We start from the raw sequence: 6683 nt of genomic DNA on the forward strand, positions 1-6683 counted from the left end.
CCTAGAAATGATTTTTGGAAAAAATAAATAGCAAACGATGAGGCAGCTCTAGTTTAAATTTGACCCGCTTCCAATTGAATCGGCAGGAATTTATCTTTTTCACCCGAGGTGGATCAAACTTTTTACACCCTACCATTTGGTTAATTGTGAATCAAATATGGCCTAGTATTTTAGAAAAATGATTTGGTCCAATTTTGCAACAAATATATGGTAGGTCCTTCACAAAAAGAACTCAATTCGGGCACCCAGAAAATGGAAAATGAATTTTCCGTGCAAAGAAAATGAAAACTCCCTTAGGCAACATTGTTTGGAATTCCAAGATGCACCCTTGTGCACAATATGAGATCATTTGAACAAACTATGCCATGAATGTGGCCATAAGATTGATCATTTGGCTTGAAAACCTTGAATCTTCACGTGTGATAGCTCATTTCTGAGAATACTTTTTAAAAATAATTTCCGTATTACAAGTTTATTATTTTTTCAGGAAACTTGGTCACATATAATGACACAATGCGAAGGCTTCCCAATTTTTTGATTTTTTATGAATTTTTTATGCCCGTTTCAAAATGCGGTCAAAACGGCGGGCATGACCGTTCGTAGCTAGTGGTTGAATCTTGGAATTTTTTTGGCGTTTCTCTGATTAAGTAGATACTTATGTACCTAGAAATGATTTTTGGGAAAAATAAATAGCAAACCATGAGGCAGCTCCATTTCAAATTTGACCCGCTTCCAGCTAAATCGGCGGAAATTTGTCTTTTCACCAGAGGTGGATCAAAACTTTTGACACCCTTCCATTTGGTCAATTTTGAATCAAATATGGCCTAGTATTTTAGAAAAATGATTTGGTCCAATTTTGCAACAAATATATGGTAGGTCCTTCACAAAAAGAACTCAATTCGGGCACCCGGAAAATGGAAAATGAATTTTCCGTGCAAAGAAAATGAAAACCCCCTTAGGCAACATTGTTTGGAATTCCAAGATGCACCCTTGTGCACAATATGAAATCATTTGAACAAACTATGCCATGAATGTGGCCATAAGATTGATCATTTGGCTTGAAAACCCTGAATCTTCACGTGTGATTGCTCATTTCTGAGAATACTTTTTAAAAATAATTTCCGTATTACAAGTTTATTATTTTTTCAGGAACCAAGGTCACATATAATGACACAATGTGAGGGTTTCCCAATTTTTTGATTTTTTTGAATTTTTTATGCTCGTTTCAAAATACGGTCAAAACGGCGGGCATGACCGTTCCTAGCTAGTGGTTGAATCTTGGATTTTTTTTGGTGTTTCTCTGATTAAGTACATACTTATGTACCTAGAAATGATTTTTGGAAAAAATAAATAGCAAACGATGAGGCAGCTCCAGTTTAAATTTGACCCGCTTCCAATTGAATCGGCAGGAATTTATCTTTTTCACCCGAGGTGGATCAAACTTTTTACACCCTACCATTTGGTTAATTGTGAATCAAATATGGCCTAGTATTTTAGAAAAATGATTTGGTCCAATTTTGCAACAAATATATGGTAGGTCCTTCACAAAAAGAACTCAATTCGGGCACCCAGAAAATGGAAAATGAATTTTCCGTGCAAAGAAAATGAAAACTCCCTTAGGCAACATTGTTTGGAATTCCAAGATGCACCCTTGTGCACAATATGAGATCATTTGAACAAACTATGCCATGAATGTGGCCATAAGATTGATCATTTGGCTTGAAAACCTTGAATCTTTACGTGTGATAGCTCATTTCTGAGAATACTTTTTAAAAATAATTTCCGTATTACAAGTTTATTATTTTTTCAGGAAACTTGGTCACATGTAATGACACAATGCGAAGGCTTCCCAATTTTTTGATTTTTTATGAATTTTTTATGCCCGTTTCAAAATGCGGTCAAAACTGCTGGCATGACCGTTCCTAGCTAATGGTTGAATCTTGGATTTTTTTTGGTGTTTCTCTGATTAAGTAGATACTTATGTACCTAGAAATAATTTTTGGGAAAAATAAATAGCAAACCATGAGGCAGCTCTAGTTCAAATTTGACCCGCTTCCAGCTGAATCGGCGGAAATTTGTCTTTTCACCAGAGGTGGATCAAAACTTTTGACACCCTTCCATTTGGTCAATTTTGAATCAAATATGGCCTAGTATTTTAGAAAAATGATTTGGTCCAATTTTGCAACAAATATATGGTAGGTCCTTCACAAAAAGAACTCAATTCGGGCACCCGGAAAATGGAAAATGAATTTTCCGTGCAAAGAAAATTAAAACCCCCTTAGGCAACATTGTTTGGAATTCCAAGATGCACCCTTGTGCACAATATGAAATCATTTGAACAAACTATGCCATGAATGTGGCCATAAGATTGATCATTTGGCTTGAAAACCCTGAATCTTCACGTGTGATTGCTCATTTCTGAGAATACTTTTTAAAAATAATCTCCGTATTACAAGTTTATTATTTTTTCAGGAAACAAGGTCACATATAATGACACAATGCGAGGGTTTCCCAATTTTTTGATTTTTTTTGAATTTTTTATGCCCGTTTCAAAATACGGTCAAAACGGCGGGCATGACCGTTCCTAGCTAGTGGTTGAATCTTGGATTTTTTTTGGTGTTTCTCTGATTAAGTACATACTTATGTACCTAGAAATGATTTTTGGAAAAAATAAATAGCAAACGATGAGGCAGCTCCAGTTCAAATTTGACCCGCTTCCAATTGAATCGGCAGGAATTTATCTTTTTCACCCGAGGTGGATCAAAACTTTTGACACCCTACCATTTGGTTAATTGTGAATCAAATATGGCCTAGTATTTTAGAAAAATGATTTGGTCCAATTTTGCAACAAATATATGGTAGGTCCTTCACAAAAAGAACTCAATTCGGGCACCCAGAAAATGGAAAATGAATTTTCCGTGCAAAGAAAATGAAAACTCCCTTAGGCAACATTGTTTGGAATTCCAATATGCACCCATGTGCACAATATGAGATCATTTGAACAAACTATGCCATGAATGTGGCCATAAGATTGATCATTTGGCTTGAAAACCTTGAATCTTCACGTGTGATAGCTCATTTCTGAGAATACTTTTTAAAAATAATTTCCGTATTACAAGTTTATTATTTTTTCAGGAAACTTGGTCACATATAATGACACAATGCGAAGGCTTCCCAATTTTTTGATTTTTTATGAATTTTTTATGCCCGTTTCAAAATGCGGTCAAAACGGCGGGCATGACCGTTCCTAGCTAGTGGTTGAATCTTGGAATTTTTTTGGTGTTTCTCTGATTAAGTAGATACTTATGTACCTAGAAATGATTTTTGGGAAAAATAAATAGCAAACCATGAGGCAGCTCCAGTTCAAATTTGACCCGCTTCCAGCTGAATCGGCGGAAATTTGTCTTTTCACCAGAGGTGGATCAAAACTTTTGACACCCTCCCATTTGGTCAATTTTGAATCAAATATGGCCTAGTATTTTAGAAAAATGATTTGGTCCAATTTTGCAACAAATATATGGTAGGTCCTTCACAAAAAGAACTCAATTCGGGCACCCGGAAAATGGAAAATGAATTTTCCGTGCAAAGAAAATGAAAACCCCCTTAGGCAACATTGTTTGGAATTCCAAGATGCAGCCTTGTGCACAATATGAGATCATTTGAACAAACTATGCCATGAATGTGGCCATAAGATTGATCATTTGGCTTGAAAACCCTGAATCTTCACGTGTGATTGCTCATTTCTGAGAATACTTTTTAAAAATAATTTCCGTATTACAAGTTTATTATTTTTTCAGGAAACAAGGTCACATATAATGACACAATGCGAGGGTTTCCCAATTTTTTGATTTTTTTTGAATTTTTTATGCCCGTTTCAAAATACGGTCAAAACGGGGGGCATGACCGTTCCTAGCTAGTGGTTGAATCTTGGATTTATTTTGGTGTTTCTCTGATTAAGTTCATACTTATGTACCTAGAAATGATTTTTGGAAAAAATAAATAGCAAACGATGAGGCAGCTCCAGTTTAAATTTGACCCGCTTCCAATTGAATCGGCAGGAATTTATCTTTTTCACCCGAGGTGGATCAAAACTTTTGACACCCTACCATTTGGTTAATTGTGAATCAAATATGGCCTAGTATTTTAGAAAAATGATTTGGTCCAATTTTGCAACAAATATATGGTAGGTCCTTCACAAAAAGAACTCAATTCGGGCACCCGGAAAATGGAAAATGAATTTTCCGTGCAAAGAAAATGAAAACTCCCTTAGGCAACATTGTTTGGAATTCCAAGATGCACCCTTGTGCACAATATGAGATTATTTGAACAAACTATGCCATGAATGTGGCCATAAGATTGATCATTTGGCTTGAAAACCCTGAATCTTCACGTGTGATAGCTCATTTCTGAGAATACTTTTTCAAAATAATTTCTGTATTACAAGTTTATTTTTTTTTCAGGAAACTTGGTCACATATAATGACACAATGCGAAGGCTTCCCAATTTTTTGATTTTTTTTTGCAGTTTTTATGCCCGTTTCAAAATGTGGTCAAACCGGCGAGCATGACCGTTCCTAGCTAGTGGTTGAATCTTGGAATTTTTTTGGTGTTTCTCTGATTAAGTCGACACTTATGTACCTAGAAATGATTTCTGGAAAAAATAAATAGCAAACTATGAGGCAGCTCCAGTTCAAGTTTGACCCGCTTCCAGCTGAATCGGCGGGAATTTGTCTTTTTCACCAGAGGTGGATCAAAACTTTTGACACCCTACCATTTGGTCAATTGTGAATCAAATATGGCCTAGTATTTTATAAAAATGATTTGGTCCAATTTTTCAACAAATATATGGTAGGGCCTTCACAAAAAGAACTCAATTTGGGCACTCGGAAAATGGAAAATGAATTTTCCGTTCAAAGAAAATGAAAACTCCCTTAGGCAACATTGTTTGGAATTCCAAGATGCACCCTTGTGCACAATATGAGATCATTTGAACAAACTATACCACGAATGTGGCCACAAGATTGATTATTTGGCTTGAAAACCCTGAATCTTCACGTGTTATAGCTCATTTCTGAGAACACTTTTTTAAAATAATTGCCGTATGAAAAGTTTATTATTTTTCAGGAAACTTGTTCACATATAATGACACAATGCAAAGGTTTCCCAATTTTTTGATTTTTTTGAATTTTTTATGCCCGTTTCAAAATGCGGTCAAAATGGTGGACATGACCGTTCCTAGCTAGTGGTTGAATCTTTGAATTTATTTGGTGTTTATCTGATTAAGTAGATACTTATGTACCTAGAAATGATTTTTGGAAAAAATTAATAGCAAACTATGAGGCAGCTCCAGTTCGAATTTGACCCGCTTCCACCTGAATTGGCGGGAATTTGTCTTTTTCACCAGAGGTGGATCAAAACTTTTGACACCCTACCATTTGGTCAATTGTGAATCAAATATGTCCTAGTATTTTAGAAAAATGATTTGGTCCAATTTTGCAACAAATATATGGTAGGTCCTTCACAAAAAGAACTCAATTCAGGCACTCGGAAAATGGAAAATGAATTTTCCGTGCAAGGAAAATGAAAACTCCCTTATGCAACATTGCTTGGAATTCCAAGATGCACCCTTGTGCACAATATGAGATCATTTGAACAAACTATGCCATGAATGTGGCCATAAGATTGATCATTTGGCTTGAAAACCCTGAATCTTCATGTGTGATAGCTCATTTCTGAGAATACTTTTTTAAAATAATTGTCGTATTACAAGTTTATTATTTTTTCAGGAAACTTGGTCACATATAATGACACAATGCGAAGGTTTACCAATTTTTTGATTTTTTTGAATTTTTTATTCCCGTTTCAAAATGCGGTCAAAACGGCGGGCATGACCGTTCCTAGCTAGTGGTTGAATCTTGGATTTTTTGGTGTTTCTCTGATTAAGTAGATACTTATGTACCTAGAAATGATTTTTGGAAAAATTAAATAGCAAACTATGAGGCAGCTACAGTTCAAATTTGACCCGCTTCCAGCTGAATCGGCGGAAATTTGTCTTTTTCACCAAAGGTGGATCAAAAGTTTTGACACCCTACCATTTGGACAATTGTGCATTAAATATGGCCTAGTATTTTATAAAAATGATTTGTTCCAATTTTGCAACAAATATATTATAGGTCCTTCACAAAAAAATTTATTTTGGGCACTCGAAAAATGGAAAATTGATTTTTCGTGCAAAGGAAATAAAAACTCCCTTTGTCAATATTGTTTGTAAATCCGTGATGCAAAGTTGTGCAAAATAAGATATCATTTGAACAATTATTTGATAGGACTTTCACAAAAATACTCATTTTGAGCACTGAAAAATGCAATGAATTTTTTTTATCTTGAATCGATCACGACCAATTTATATGGTCATAAGGTCATCAAATGGTTTGCTGCATTCTGATTGGACCATGAGCATATCACGTGGATCACGCATCAACCACCGTCGGATGCTTCCGGATCCAACGGCCCAAACCCACCCGAGCCAAAACCCTAGGTCTGTCCTCGTGGACATTTTCCAGCCACCCACCCCCCTTCTCCATTCTTTCTTTCTTTCTCTCCCTCCCCCCTTAGATCCTCTCCCCTCTCCCCCGTGCAGTGAACCCTAGCCCCTCTCTTCCCCGCACAGCCGCCACCCTCCTC

This window comes from Triticum aestivum, chromosome 6B, assembly GCF_018294505.1.
Source record: "Triticum aestivum cultivar Chinese Spring chromosome 6B, IWGSC CS RefSeq v2.1, whole genome shotgun sequence".
In the NCBI taxonomy this organism is placed as follows: domain Eukaryota; kingdom Viridiplantae; phylum Streptophyta; class Magnoliopsida; order Poales; family Poaceae; genus Triticum; species Triticum aestivum.